Source organism: Sus scrofa, chromosome 15, assembly GCF_000003025.6.
Source record: "Sus scrofa isolate TJ Tabasco breed Duroc chromosome 15, Sscrofa11.1, whole genome shotgun sequence".
NCBI classification, from domain to species: domain Eukaryota; kingdom Metazoa; phylum Chordata; class Mammalia; order Artiodactyla; family Suidae; genus Sus; species Sus scrofa.
The window spans coordinates 51043095-51059994 of record NC_010457.5 but is presented as its reverse complement, the minus strand read 5'-3'; positions in this window follow the sequence as shown (position 1 = coordinate 51059994).

The window sequence follows — 16900 nt, the reverse complement described above, 5'->3', positions numbered from 1 at the left end:
TCCTACTGTGATTCTATTCCCATCAGTTTCTCCCTTTATGTCTGTTAATATTTGTTGTATGTATCTGGGTGCTCCTGTATTTGGGGCATATATATTGATGATAGTAACATCCTCTCCTTGGATGGATCCCTTAATCATTAAGTAGTGACCTTCTTTGTCTTTCTTTATGTCTTTTGTTTTAAAGTCTATTTTGTCTGATATGATTTTTGCAACTCATGCTTTTCTGTCACATCTATTGGCCTGAAATATTTTTCCCCACCCTTTCACTTTCAATCTATATGTATCCTTTGTCCTAGGTGAGTTTCTTGTAGGCAGCATATTGAAGGTTTTTGCCTTTTTATCCACTCAGCCACTCTGTGTCTTTTGATTGGGGCGTTTAGTCCATTGACATTTAAGGTGATAATTGATAGATGATAATTTATTGCCATTTTGAACCTCATGTCTCATCTTCCTTTCCTTTTTTTTTTTTTTTTTTTTTTTTTTGGTTGGATGGTCTCTGGTTATTATCTGCTTGTGGTTTTTTTTTTTTTTTTCATTTTTTGCAAATTCAATATTTGGTTTTGGCTTGTGGTTGCCCTGTTTTTTAAGTATGCTAACCCCTTCCAATAATTGTGTGTTTTAGCCTGATTGTCCTGTAGGTTCAAACACTTCATTACTATATTAAAATTAAGAAGAGAAACATACAAACAAACAAACAAAAAGGGTTATTTATTTCCTAACATCCCTTGCCCACATTTTATGGTTTGGATGACTCTTTTTTATTTTTTTCTTTTTAATTTTATTTTGTTTGAAACATGTTCATGATTAAACCTATATGCTGGCTTATTTGAGTGACTGCTCTCTGATTGTGGTTTCCTCAGTCCTAGTTCTTCCTCTTCTTCTTTTTTTTTTTTCCTTTTCTTTTTTCTTCCCTTTCCTTCTTTTCTTTTTGGATTAGAGAAGCCCTTTCAGTATTTCTCTTAGCCTGGGTTTTGTATTGCTGTATCTTTTAGTTTTTGTTTGTTGGAAAAAATTTTTATTTCCCCTTCTATGTTAAATGATATTCCTGCTGGATAGAGTATTCTAGGTTGCATATTTTTTCCTTTTAGCACTTTAAATATCTCTTGCCATTCCCTCCTGGCCTGTAGTGTTTCTGTAGAGAAATCAGCTGATAACCTTATGGGGTTCCCTTGTAGGTAACATTCTGCTTTTCTCTTGCTGCCTTTAGGATCCTCTCTTTATCACTAACTTTTGCCATTTTTTTTTTTTTTTGGTCTTTTTGCTATTTCTAGGGCCGCTCCCTCGGCATATGGAGGTTCCCAGGCTAGGGGTCTAATCAGAGTTGTAGCCACTTGCCTACGCCAGAGCCACAGCAATGCGGGATCCGAGCCACATCTGCAAATTACACCACAGCTCATGGCAATGCCGGATCATTAACCCACTGAGCAAGGGCAGGGACTGAACTCGCAACCTCATGGTTCCCAGTTGGATTCGTTAACCACTGCACCACGATGGGAACTCCCAACTTTTGCCATTTTTATTATTATGTGTCTTGGTGTGGGTCTATTTGGGTTCAATTTGTTTGGGGCCCTCTGTGCTTCCTGTATCTTGAACTCAGTATCCTTTAGATTTGGGAAGTTTCCAGCGATAATTTCTTCAAATATATTTTCCATTCCCTTATCTTTTTCTACTCCTTCTGGAATTCCTATTATGCATAGATTGGCCTGCTTTATATTATCCCATAGGTCTCTTATATTGCTTTCATGTTTTTTCATTTGGTTTTCTGTCTGCTGACCTGATTGGGTGATTTCCATTATTCTATCTTCCACATCACTGATTCATTCTTCTGCATTATTCATTCTGGTTTTTACTGCCCTTAGTTCAGTTTGTATCTCTGCAAATGAATGTTCTAATTTTTCTTGGCTCCTCCTTATATTTTCTAGTTCCTTTCTGAGGGATTCTGCATTACTGTTCATATCTTCTTTTAATTCCTTCAGTATTTTCACTGTTTCTCTTTTGAACTCCAGGTCTGTCAGACTGCAGAATTCTGTTTCATTGTTGACTGTTTTAGGTGAGTTCTCCTGTTGGTTTAACTGGGGGTGGTTTCTCAGCTTCTTCATCTTGCTTGTTGTTTTCTTTTTCCTGAGGGAGTTGTACTCTCCGTGGCTGGGCAGTGTTTGCCTTGACACTCTGTGGAATGTTTACTGAGGCTGGCGTTCTTGGTCAGTCTTCTTTGAGGCAGTGTGGCTTTTCTGGAGTGTGGGCAGGGCTGACAGGGTCTCTCTGAAGCAAAGGAGGACTTCCTAAGGGCAGACAGGACTGGGAGGTCCACACCACGATGGGAGCAGATTTCACTCCGCCGGTCAGAGCTTGCTCTGGTGCTTTTAGGCTGTGGGGTTCTTGCAGGGGGTTGACGGTGTTGGTCAGCTGTTCCACAGGAGTGCAGCACCCCCTGAGGGCTGGAGAAGCTATCTGGGTTACTGAGAACCCAAGAGGCTCTTCCCTAGGACAGCCCAACTCAAAGGACGGCCTGAGAATGTAGGCAGATCTTTTCACAATCTGGCCAAGCTTGTTGTAGCTTTTCTGGCCTGCAGGGGGTCCCCCCGAGGGCTGGATCAGCTGGCTGGGCTGGTGAAAACCCAAGAGGCTCTTCCCCAGAGCAGCCCAACTCAGAAAGACTGTCCAAGAATTGGGCAGATCTTTTCACGGCCTGGCCAGGCTTGTTGCAGCTTTTCTGGGCTGCAGAGGGTCCTGCAGAGAGCTGGCAGTCCTATGCAGCTGTTCTGGGAGAGTTCGGCTCCCCCTGAGGGCTTGGGCAGCTAGCTGGCCACTGCCAACCCAAGAGGCTCTTCCCCAGGGCAGCCCAACTCAGAAAGACCGCCCGAGAATTAGGCAGATCTTTTCACAGCCTGGCTAGGCTTGTTCCAGCTTTTCGAGCTGCAGGCCTTTTCTCAGGGGTTGGTTGTGTTTGGTGCTGCTATGTGGGGGTGTAGCCCCTCCAAAGGGCAAGCAGGCCTGTGCAGGGACAGCCCCTGCGGTGGTAGGCTTCAGGCAATTGTTGAGGCCAGCCCTCCCAGATGGCAGGCAGCCCCAGGTCTGGCGAGTGCATAGGGTGTGGCGAGGGTGGCGGGGGTGAGGGGAGGGGATGTACTGGGAAGCACAGCTTTCTGCTAGCTAGTGGGCCAGTAAGCTTGCTGTGGCATGGGGAGTATTCTATGGGGACCCACCCCTTCTTCTCTCCCTCCCCAGCACGGGTGCAGACCAGGCTCTTCTCCCAGGTTCCCTCTGATGCGGCTTTCCACTTCCCCACCCCTAGGGTATTGCTCCCTTCCTCTGCGACAGCTTTGTTTTCTAGTCTCCCAGGAAGTCTCTGTCCCTTCAAACTTAACAGACCAGTTTCTAGACCTCCCAAGCAGTCTCTGCTCCACCCCACCCCCCCCAGCCCTTTCCCGGGGACTAACCTCCGGAGCCGAGGTCTCGGTGCCCAGCCCCCACCCAGGCATCTCAATTTTTGGTGACTGTGCCCATAGTTCAGATTGTCCATTCGGTACTCAATCTGCTTTTCAGTACTTCAACTTACTGCTACACTCTTCTCTGCATCTGGAGATTCCTCTGGTTGGTTTGATCTTTCCCCCGAGTAGGTGCCTTTCCAGGGTGCAGGATCCCTTTCTCCTCCACAGCTCCCTTTCGGGAGCGCCTGTCCAGTTCGGATTCACCTTCTCTCTCCTCTTTTCTCTTGTTTTACCTAGTAATGTCATGAACTTCTTGCCGTTATTGGAGTTTAGGTTCTTCTGCCAGCAATTGGTTGCTGTTCTGTGTGAGTCATTTATCCTGTAGATGTGGTTTTTTTTGTTGTGTTTGTGGGAGAGGGCGAGCGTGTCCCCTACTCTTCCGCCATCTTGTCTCCTCCCCCTTCAACTCCTCTATTGATGGACATTTAGGTTTTTTCCATGTCTTGGCTATTGTATATAGTGCTGCAATGAACATTGGAGTACATGTGTCTTTTTGAGTCATGGTTTTCTCTGGATATGCCCAGGACTGGGATGGCTGGATCAAATGGTAGTTCTTTTATTTATTTTTTTGAGGGCTGCACCTGTGGAATATGGAGGTTCCCAGGCTAGGGGTCTAATCAGAGCTGATGCTGCCGGCCTATGCCAGAGCCACATCAATGCCAGATCCAAGCCACATCTGCAACCTATACCACAGCTCACGGCAATGCCAGATCCTTAACTGACTGAGTGAGGCCAGGGATTGAACCCGCAACCTCATGGTTCCCAGTTGCATTCATTTCCACTGCACCATGACGGGAAATCCTCAAATGGTAATTCTACTTTTTGTTTTCTGAGGAATCTCCATACAGTTTTCCACAGTGGTTGCACCAGTTTACAGTTTACAGTTTACATTCCCACCAGTATAATAGGGTTCCCTTTTCTCCACACCCTCTCCAGCACTTATTGTTGGTAGACTTTTTGATGATGGCCTTTCTGGTTGGTGTAAGGTGGTACCTCATAGTGGTTTTGATTTGCATTTCTCTAATAATGAGTAATGTTGAACATCTTTTCATGTTTTTTTTAGCCATCTATATGTCTTCTTTGGAAAATTGTCTGTTTATATCATCTGCCCATTTTTTGATGGGGTTGTTCATTTTTTTGGTATTGAGCTGCAGAAGTTGTTTATAAATTTTGTCAATGAATACCTTGCAAATGCTTCATTTGCAAATATTTTCTCCAATTGTGTGAGTTGTCTTTTTGTTTTGTTTAGGGTTTCCATTGTGTGCAGAAACTTCTAAGTTTAATTAAGTCCCATTTGCTTATTTTTGTTTTTGTTGTCATTGCTCTAGCAGGTGGATCTGAGAAGATGTTGCTGTCATTTATGTCGGAGAGTGTTTGGCCTATGTTTTTCTCCAAGAGTTTTATAGTGTCTGGTCTTATATCTAGGACTTTAATCCATTTTGAGTTTATTTTTGTGTGTGGTGTTAGGAAGTGTTCTAATTTCATTCTTTTCCATGTGGCTGTCCAGTTTTCCCAGCACCACTTATTGAACAGGCTGTCTTTTCTCCATTGTATATCTGGGCCTCCTTTGTCATAGATTAGTTGACTGTAGGTGCATGGGTTTAATTCTGGTCTTTCTATCCTGTTCCACTGATCTATATTTCTGTCTTTGTTCCAGTACTATAAAATTTTGATGACTGTAACTTTTTTTTGTCTTTTGTGTTTTTAGGGCCGCACCCGTGGCATACTGAGGTTGCCAGGCTGGGGGTCGAACAGAGCTGTAGCTACCAGTCTACATCACAGCCATGGCAATGCCAGATCCGAGCCACATCTGCAAGCTACACCGCAGCTCACAGCAATGCTGGATCCTCAACCCACTGAGTGAGGCCAAGGATCAAACCCATAACCTCATGGTTCCTAGTCAGATTCGTTTCCCCTGCGCCACCATGGGAACTCTGTGATGACTCTTTGTAGTATAGTATTTGTATTTGGATTCAATTTGCCAGTATTTTGTCAAGGATTTTGAATCTACATTCACCAGTGTAATTGGCCTGTAATTTTCTTTTTTTTTTTTTTTTTTTTTTTTGTAGTATCATTGTGTGGTTTTGGTATCAGAATGATGGTGGCCTCATAGAATGAGTTTGGGAGTGTTCCTTCCTCTGTAATTTTTTGGAGTAGTTTCAGAAGGATAAGTGTTAGTTCTTCTCTAAATGTTTAATAGAATTCGCCTGTGAAGCCATCTGGTCCTGGACTTTTGTTTGTTAGAAGTTTTTAATGACAGTTTTAATTTCAGTACTCATGATTGATCCATTCATCTTTTCTATTTCATCTTGGTTTAGTCTTGGAAGATCATACTTTTCTAAGAATTTGTCCATTTCTTCTAGGCTTTCTGTTTTATTAACATATAGTTTCATGTGGTAGTCTCTTATAATCCTTTGTATTTCTGTGATGCCGATTGTAACTTCTCCTTTTTCTTTCTAATTTTATTGATTTGAGTCCTCTCTCTTTTTTTTCTTGATAAGTCTGGCTAAGGGTTTATCAATTTTGTTGATCTTTTCAAAGAACCAGCTTTTAGTTTCATTGATCTTTTTTATATCCCTCTTCATTTCCATTTCATTGATTTCTGCTCTAACCTTTATGATTTCTTTCCTTCTGCTAACTTTAGGTCTTGTCTGTTCTTCTCTCTCTAGTTGCTTTAGATTTAAAGTTAGGTTGTTTATTTGAGCTTTTTCTTGTTTCCTGAGGTGGGCTTGTATTGCTATAAACGTCCATCTTAGAACTGCTTTTTCTGCATCCCATAGGTTTTGGAGTGATGTATCTGTGTTTTCATTTGCTTCTAGGTACTTTTAAATTTCCTCTTTGATTTCTTCAGTGATCTGTTGGTAGTTTAGTAGCATGTTGTTTAGTCTCTACGTGTTTGTGTTTTTTGAAGTTTTTTTCTTGTTGTTGGTTTCTAGTCGTGTAGCATTGTGGTCAGAAAAGATGCTTGATATGATTTTTTTAAAGTTGCCAAAGCTTGATTTCTTGCCTATAATGTGATCAATCCTAGATAATGTTCTGTGTGCACTTGAGAAGAATGTGTATTCTGCTGCTTTGGGATGGAATATCCTATAAATATCTGTTAAGTCTATCTGGTCTAATGCTTCATTCAAGGCCTGTGTTTCCTTATTGATTTTCTGTCTGGATGATCTGTCCATTGCTGTAAGTGAGGTGTTAAAGTCCCCCACTATGATTGTGTTATTGTCAGTTTCTCCTTCTACAGTTGTTAGCAGTTGCCTTGTATATTGTGGTGCTCCTATTTTGGGTACATAAATATTTAAAATTCTAATATCTTCTTCTTGGATTGATCCTTTGAGCATTATGCAATGTCCTTCCTTGTCTCTTAAAATATTCTTCATTTTAAGTTCTATTTTGTCAGATATGAGTATTGCTACTCCAGCTTTCTTTTTATTCTGTATGCATGGAATATTTTCTTCCATCCTCTCACTTTCAATTTGTATGTGTCCCTAAAAGTGAAGTGGGTCTCTTGAAGACAGCATATACATGAATCTTATTTTTGTATCCTTTCAGCCAGTCTATGTCTTTTGGTTGGGGCATTAAGTCCATTTACATTTATGGTAATTATTGATATGTATGTTCTTATTGCCATTTTATTAATTACTTTGGATTTGTTTTTGTTCCTCTTTTTTCTTCCCTTCTTCTCTTGTTCACGCCTCTTCAGGTTTGATGACTATCTTTAGTGTTGTGTTTGAGTTGATTTCTCTTCCTTGTGTGTGTATCAATTGTAGATTTTTGGTTTGTGGTTGTCCTGAAGTTTTCATATAGGAGTCTGTATATGTATGAGATTGTTTTAAGTTGTTGGTCTCTTAATTGCAAGTGTATCTCCAGTGTCCTGCATTTGTACCCACCTCTTCTTATGACATCCGATTTTGGTGCCATAACTGTGCATGGATGACTTCATATCTTTACTGTATATATACTTTTACTGGTGAGCCTTGTCATTTGTGGTATTTTTGTTTCCTATTGCTGTCTTTTCTTTTCTGCCTAGAGAAGTTCCCTTTAGTATTTGTTGTAAAGCTGGTTTAGTGGTGCTGAATTCTCTTAGCTTTTACTTATCTGTGAAGCTTTTGATTTCTCCTTCAAATCTGAATGAGAGCCTTGCTGGTTAAAGTAATTTTGGTTGGAGGTTTTTTCCTTTCATTGCATTAAGGATATTGTGCCACTCCCTCTGGCCTGCAGAATTTCTGCTGAAAAATCTGCCAATAACCTTATCAGGGGTCCCTTGTATGTTATTTGTTTCTTTTCCCTAGCAACTTTCAATATTTTCTCTTTGTCTTTAATTTTAGTCAGTTTGATTAATACGTATCTTGGGGTGTTTCTCCTTGGGTTTATTGTATGTGGTACTCTTTGTCCTTCCTGGATTTGAGTGAGTGGTGCCTTTCCCATGTTAGGGAAGCATTTGGCTATTATCTCTTGGAATATGTTTTCTGTCCCTTTTTCTCTCTCTTCTCCTTCTGGCACCCCTATAATATGGATGTTGGTGCATTTAATGTTGTCACAGAGTTCTCTGAGACTCTCTTCATTTCTTTTCAGTCTTTTTTCTCTTTTCTGTTCTGCATCAGTGATTTCCATTAGTCTGTCCTCCACCTTGCTTATTCGTTCTTCTGCCTCCTGTATTCTGCTGTTGGTTGTTTCTAATGAATTTTTTATTTCAGTTATTATATTTTGCATCCCTGCTTGCTTAAGTTTTAAATCTTTTATTTCTTTGCTCAGTGTTTCCTGTAAATTATCCATCTTTGCCTCCAGTTTATTTCCAATGTTTTGCATCATCTTCACTATCATCAGGTTAAAGTCTTTTTCCTGGAGGCTGATAATCTCCAGATCACTTAGCTATTTTTCTGGGGGTATTTTCTTGCTCCCTTATCTGAGTTATTTCTCTGCCTTTTCATTTTTATAGGTTTTTGGTGTGGTTTCCTTTTTGGCATACAATAGAGCTGTAGCCTTTCTTACTTCTGATGTCTGCCCCCCTTGTGGCTGATGTTGGTACAGTGGCTTGCTTTTGTCTTCTCCATTTTCTTATCTGTAACTTCTTTTGCCAATATTGAGAAACGTGGCTATCATTACCTACTATATATTTACTTATCTTCTCAATCCTAATGGATACACAAATCAGTTTAAGAGTTACTAGTGAATCCCCATGAAAATCAAATCTGCTAATGAGAATGCCATGTAAGCTGACAGTTCTTTTTGTTGTAATCCTTCTAGCATAAATCAAAGTCTTCTGTTCCAAAGTTATTTAGGTCAGTTCTTCTCTTTCCCATTCCTTTCAATATGATTATTTAATTCAGGTTATTAAAGCATAACACAGTCAAGGTCATTTTTTACAGATTATATTCCATTTGGGATCTCCCCAGCATCCTGGTTGGTTTCAATTTTTTATTTATTTTGGAGGAAGAGGTTCTAATCACCCAATTCTGATGTGATGGTGGTTAAGAGGTAGGAACTTTTCCCTCGGACCTAACAAGTAATTCTCAGACACCAGCTGGATGTCCTACAGTTTAATCTAATCCTAACACTATTTGCCTGGAGGTAGCAGCAGTTACCACAATGTAAGGACTCAGTCCTACAAGACTGCCCCTCATACACACCCTGCAGACACCAATTTCAAGTCTAGATTGTTATCTGTACTTCTGATGGCATGGCTGTAAACCATAGCTCCCAGGACCCCCTTTTTAAGTTCAATCCATTTGCTAAGCTGGCTCACAGAACTCAGAAAATCCATTTACTCACTAGAATACCAATTATTTAAAAAGACAATAAAGGATACAAATCAAGAGACAGATGAATAGATAATAGCAGTGGATAGGAAGAGAGTTCAGCACTTCCTTGCCCTCTCTGAGAGCACCACGTTTCCAAAATTCTGAGTGTTCACCAACCCAGATTTTCACACTCCATCCTTTTGAGGTTTTTGTGGAGGCTTCATTACATAAGTATGATTGATTAAATCATTGGCCACTGGTGATCAATTTAACATCCAGTCCCTCTTTCCTCCCCAAAGGTGAGGTTGGGAACAAGGACTGAAAGTTCCAACATTCTAATTGCATGGTTGGTTTTCCTTGCAACCAGTCCCCTTCCTAAGGCACTTTCCCAGAGTCTTCTCATTAACATAACAAAGACACTTTTTATTGCTCTCACCACTTAGAGAATTCCAAGGGTTTTCTGAGCTCTGTGCCAGAAACTGGACAAAGACCAAATACACACACACACATATACTGATTATAAATCACAAAATCACATGGAGTGTGTTAAACTCTATCAGAGCTATACTCAAAAGTATATTTAAACAAGTTTCATTCTCTCCTCAACCCTTCTACCCTGTCACTATCCCCTCATTTTTTCTCACCCACTCCTGTTAGATAACTTGTCTCATTAGTTTCTGATTTATTTATCCTCCATTTCTTTTGAGTAAGTTAGCAGATACATGCATAGGTTCTTAAATCTCTTATATAAAGAATTGTATACTTTAGGTAACATTTTGTAAAGAAGTTGCATATATTTAATGAGAAAACACAGTGTATTCCCTAGACATATAACTGGCCAGAGCTTACAAGACAGGAAACTAATGACCTGAACTTTGGGTCCAGAAGAACCTGGGTTTGAGCCCACGTTCAATTGAGTACTAATTTTAGAAAACTAACATATCTAAATCTAAATATCTTTGTCTCTAAAATAGAGATTATATTAGTATCTGCATCCTAAGTCTGCATAAGGAATAAATAAGCCTTACATCTAAAGCTCTTAACAGGGTGCTTGACATTTGCTGAAGCACTCAAGAAATGTTAGAAGTATTAGTAATATTAAGTGTCTTAGAACAGTAACTATGAATTTGTAATTAGCTAATTGCTTATGGCATGAAATATTTTTCTGCTATAATTTCATCAGTAACTTTGCACAAATAAATTTTCCCCAGGAAATTATATAAAAGATGGAACTGATCATATGTTTAATTTAGAAGTTCAGGATTTCCTCAACTCCATCATACTGAAATTGCAGTATTTTTTAAAAGTGCAAATATTCTGTTTGTACTAATCTTAATCTCTTTCACTTTATTCTATAAGAGCCATAAAGACTCTCTTTGTACCAGCCTCCTGTGATATTTTTGACAACTAAATTTTTAAAAGAAAAGATCTTTATGGCTAATATAATTTTTTTGTGCTAGAAAAGATGATGGTGAAAAGTCATTGTAAATCTGTTGTAGGTATGCTGTTGGAGTAATTTTAATATATTGTCATATTTAAATATGAATTTAAAGTGTGTGGATCTTGCTCAAATTGAGCAGTATTGGTTTGAAAGAATTTCACCCTGAGCTGACAAAGTTTTAATTTATTAACATTTAGTTAAGTCCATACTGTGGGTCATGCCTATGTTAGGTGCTAGAGGTAAAACAACAACAAAAGGGAGTTCTGTCATGGCTCAGTGGTTAATGAATCCGACTAGGAACCATGAAGTTGCGGGTTTGATCCCTGGCCTTGCTCAGTGGGTTAAGGATCTGGTATTGCCATGAGCTGTAGTGTAGGTCAAAGACACAGCTTGGATCCTGCATTGCTGTAGCTCTGGTGTAGGCCAGTGGCTACAGCTCTGATTAGACCCCTAGCCTGGGAACCTCCGTATACCGTGAGTGCGGCCTTAGAAAATACACACACACACACAAAAAGAGTAGCTCCTCCTTTAAGGACCTCACAGTCTAGTCAGTTTCTAGAAGTTACTTAAGTTGGTGGGAATGATTGTGAAAACTGGATTTTGCATCTTGGGTCTTCTTCGATCCAACCAGAATCTATCTGGACCATTCAGAATGAGTTGGGGCCATTCAGAATGAATTTAACCAGTTATAATCCATTAGAATAATCTTTTCAATCCTCCTTCATTCTGTAAGTATGTATTAAGTGACTATTAGATGGAAAGCACTGTTCTACATGCAGGATCTACCATGGTGAAATCCTCATTCTTAGGAGCTTACATTCTAGAAGAGGAAGGTAACTTGTCCATCCATCAATGCAAATCAATCAAGTGATCATAAATATTAGGGACAGAGTTGGTGAAGCATATGGAGAAGGGATTACTTTGACATTTTGTTCAGAGTGGTTAAGAAAGCCTTCTCTAATAACAGAATATTTGAGCAAAGATTTTTAAAATGGAAGGTATATGCTATATAGTAATCTGGAGAAGGAGTGTTCCCCAAAGCAAATTCAAAGTCCAAAGTTGGAAGTATGTTTGACATATTTCGTAATGAGCAGGAAGCCCATAGGGAGAGAGAAATCAAGTGAGAGAAAAAGAGAAATAAGTTAGTATGATAGGGAAGGCCAATTTCCTATCTGAGAAGCTGTCAGAGGATTTTGAGCAAATGAATGTCATGATCTGGCTTACAATTATAAAAAAGTAATCAACAGAAACCTCAATTAAATAGAATTGGGAAGCCAGCTCTCAATAGCAGAACCTGATAAAAAAGATGAAAGGATATCACAACGTCGTAAATCAACTATACTTCAATAAAAGTTAAAAAAAATAAAATGAAACACAGTCACATGACAAGCGAAAAAAAAAGGAAAATGTAGGAAGAAATATTCCTCTTCTTTACTGGCAAAGACTCAGCCAAAGAAAAACCATGGACTCTGTTTACTGGAGCTTCTTTTTCTTCTCTATAAAAATGTTCTTGGAGTTTCCTGGTGACCTAGGGGTTAAGGATCCATTATTGTCATTTCTGTGGTTCAAGTTCAATCCCTGGCCCAGGAACTTCTTCATGTTGTGGGCATGGCCAAAAAAAAGTTCTCCTCTCCTTGCGCTGTGGATTTGCCAAGGCTCAATATGGTTGCAGACCTTAAACTGCAATTTCTACTAACCCTAAGAAACCCATCTTTGCCGGAGAAGTATCTGTTTGTTTCAGGTTCACCCAACATAGAAGGAACCCTTTGGTTCTTGTGCCAGTTATAAGGTATCATGGCATATAGGTGAAAGCAGAGAAATCTGTTGACGAGGGAATCCAGCAACTGAAATCCAGATGAGAAATGACCAGTTCTTGGACAAAAGTGGGAGTAGTAGAGTGCTGAGAGGGTGGTTTCCTTAAAGTATTTTGAATGTAGATTCATTAAGAACAAATCCAAATTTTGAACCTTAGCTTTTATAAAAATTGAGTGTTAATCATTAATTAAGGGTCCCAATACAGAAGCCATTCTCTCATTCCTAGTGGGCAAGTTGTTGGGCATTTCCAGGGAGAAAAAATGATGAGCTGAAATTAAAACACAAGGAAATGTACAGTGTTTCAAATGGACAGAGGCCCATCCCCTGCGGTGTTCTGCATCTCACCTTGCCTAGGAGGACTGAGAAATCCAGTCATCTTCTTCACCTGCATAGAATAGCGGCATTTGGAGCTGCAGGGCCATTTTCTGATCCTCAGTAATGGGAGGCAAACTGGGGCTAGTTCACTGTCACGAAATCCAGTTCAATTCTGTGTCAGTGTGTCCATATCCCAATGCTCTAGGTTGATCCTCTTCAGAGCCAGAACTATGCTCTACCCTCTAATCACTTAGAAATTCTGCTTTGTTGAACTGCATATCTTGGAACTCCTTTTCAGTTTAGGAAGTTTGAAATTTCAAGGCATTTACCCCCAATTGGGCAGGGATCTACTATCCATGAGATTATAGCACTTTTTTTTTAAATTATGGGGGGTGGGGGAGGAGCTTTTTCTATCTAGATAGCTTCTCACAATTTAGAAAAATTAATACTTCCTTGCCAAGGGTGGACAAATAACAGACATATAATGTTCTATCATTTCTAGATGTGAAAGTTCCCTGTATGCTTTCAATTTTTGAAGACCATGGTGGATTTATTTATTGTTAGGAAATGTCTGGTTTTTTCAGTCTGAAATATTGTGTTTTTCTTTTCCCTCCACAGTATGTCTGGTTGCCCACATTTATCTTAGAAAAGTAATAAGACTGACTTGAGAAAATGAATTTATGTTGGCTTGGCCCATACTGCACTTCCATATGCATTTTAAATGACCCAGAGGAATTATCTGTATTAATAAAAATGAATTATTAATTGGGTCTTATAATTTAATAGTTGAGGGCTGATTCCTTAATTTTGTTTTTAGAAAGAGGTTCTATTTAGAGCTATAGTGGGCACATTTAGATATACTGATCTCTATTTCAAATCCTGCTTTTGGAGAAGGCAGCTCTAGTTGCAAATCTTACCACAGAATGAGAGGGAAGCAATAGATTCAAAGGAGAAGTTTGAACATCTAATGCAACACCTGAGCTGTGTTTCCAAAAGCATAGAAGAACCCTAAATGTTATTCCTGGCCATTCTGGCAATGGGCCAGACTGGTGTAAACCTGATGAGCTTTTCAGGGTCTAATGGAAATGATTGCACTCATTTACACATGGGCTTTATTTGTTCATTAAAATCTGCAGGTAAGCAGCATTCCCACAAGACTGTGGGACTGAATCACAAGGGATTGTATGCTTCTCAGGCATGATTTAGTTAATTCAACACAGTTGAATCCAGTAATGTTTCAGGTGAGAACACTGGAAGGAGTCCTGGAGTTAGAATGAGGAAACATAAATTAAATGGCATGAAAAGTGTTAGGGCACATCCACTTTCTGAGCCTCAGTTTCCTTATCTGAACAACAACTACCAAAGATGGAGGAATTAGAGCAACTTTCAAATATGAAAAAAAAAATTAATGTTATCATCCTTCAGAGAGGCCATCAACATTTTAAATGACTTTGTTAATAATGAAAAAATGGTTATTCATGGACCAGTGATAATGCACACATCTGTGGCCACTTTCTCCTTCAATGTGATGTAGGGAAGGTTGTATAATGTGTTCAGGACCAATATCAGCCCTCCAGCTTTCAACCACATCTGAACAGGGATATTCTTGGTGGCTGCCAGGGATCTGTATCCCTGAACTTACACCAGAAAGTGTGTTACTCATGTCTGATTTATATTTCACTCAGGAGCAAATCTCTTTTAACTCTAGGGCATAATAATTTTTTTAAAAGTTCTGAATCCAAAATTTCTTGGGATAGGATGAAAGTGGGCAGTTAGAATATTTCAGTGAATCTCCTTCTGGGAAAAAAGAAAAAATGAAAACATGCTTACTTCAAATTTTATCACCTAGGAACACAAATCCCAGATGTGGGAACCCTTTTGATCCTAAGAAATTTCTTTTATAATTTTAATCCCGGGGCTTTGTGGTGTTTGAAATGATTTCATATTCTTTTGAGACACCCCCAAGCCTTAGTTATAACTGAGGTTCATCTACCGATGTTAGGAAAGTCAAAAGGGTAGCTGACTAACTGTTATTTAGCACCTAATCACATAACGAGCATTATTCTGGTTCTTCTCCACAACCATTCCTGGAACTATTATGTGCCAGGCACTATAATAATAATAGCAAACACATATGTGGCATTTTCTTATGCCAAGCGTAATAACTGCTTTACATGTAATTAGTTTTAATCCTCACTGTATAGAGAGGTATTATTAACACCATTTATAGATGAGAAAACCAAGGCATCAAATAACTTTTCCAAAGTCACACAAGTTTTTTTGTTTGTTTGTTTGTTTTTTCTTTTTAGGGACTCAGTCTCAGCATATGGAAAGTCTAGGAGTCAAATTGGAGCTACAGCTGCCAGCCTACACCACAGCTCATGGCAACGCTGGATCCCTGATCCACTGAGTGAGGACAGAGATCAAACCTGTATCCTCATACAGGTCAGATTCATTTCCCCTGCACCACAAGGGGAACTCCCACACAAACCAATTTTTGAAACCAGCTACCTAGCACCAGTCTCTGCACTTTACTAGACACATGTATCGGTTTCTTCAGTCCTTATGGCATCCTAATTTAGCAGTATTTATCATTCTACTTTTAATATGAAGAAACAGGATCATATAGGTTAAGTAACTTTAACATGGTTACACAGGCAATGGTTCAGCAAGCTTCATAAAGCGCTTGGTTTTTTTTACTACTGCATCAAAAAAATAGACGTATATTTAGTTTTTTGTTTTTATTGTTGTTCCAAAAGTTTGATGTCTATGATTTCAGAATATGTGTTTCTAAACAGAATTTCAAAAAGGGGGGTAAATGAGAATCATAAAGTACTGAGCATTAGGGAGGGATGTGGCCAATATAGAAAAAAAAAAATCTCAAAGTCATCAGAGCTTTGTTATCTAATAGCTCAGGCTCTGATGTCAAACAGCTCTGGTGAATTCAGCTCCATTGCCAAAGAGTTAAGTCACTATCAAAATTCTGAAAATACTTGAATACTCAGCAAGTTAGCAATTCAAGAGCCTAGAGAAATGGAAATCCAGTTATAGGAATTTGAATGTAAGATCAGGATTTGGTCTGAAAACCCCATTGGAAAGCGTGGCGCTTAAATGTTACTGAAAAAGGAAAGAAGAGATTAGAACTATGTTTGGCTTGATAACTGAACAGAGTAACCTCAGTTTTTCACTAGGGCTCCCCAAGATCACCCCTTGCTTTGGGCACATTGGAACAAGAGCTAATAGCCAGTGATACCTGGTATCAGCATTGGTGGCTCCAACATTAAGAAGAGGACAGAGAACTGATTAGATATCAGGCCTGAGGTTGGCTCTTGAGTGGTGATTAACAGATCTCCTTTATAATGGGTTGCTGTCTGTTTGTTAATATTTTACCTTCCTAGCTAGAAAAATGGGCAGGTAAAGAACTGCCTATTTCCCCCACTAGAAGCAAATAATCACCATAGATTGGCATTGTCTTACAAAGCCTCTCTCATAAGCATTTATTGTGCTAAGAACTACAAGCAGTTGGATTCTTAGACTTTGCCTCCCTGGAATGAATATCATATGCCCATGACTATGTTAGGGGAGGTCCAGGTCAATTACAGAATATAAATCAAGGGCCCTACTCATAGGAATAACGTGAAAATCTATCATTTGTTCCTTCAATAAGATCTTCAACTTGCTGAGAATTCTATGGAAATATTAGTAGAAGTTAGATCACCGCCACTAAATTCTTTCATTGTTGGAAAATTCAAAAATACATACGTCAATGACCAGCAGGTAACAACGGCAGTTTAATAACTACATCTGCGTTCAAACAAATAAGTGATCAGAAAAGGCAAATACACCCTTAGAGAGTGGGCTTGCCCTCAATTCAAGGCACTCATTTGCTTTACCAGCCTCAAGGCAGAAACTGATTGATTTTATTTTTTCCTAATTTTTTCCCCTAAATTGAGTAAAACCTGATTGTCAGCTGTGATATGTCCAAGATATACCTCAACAAGAAAAATAAGTTCATCCCTCTGTTTCTACACTTCTCCGAAGCCTTAGAGTTCCCCACTAACATTTAAGAGGAGACAGCAGTTTAACGGTGATAGGCGAGC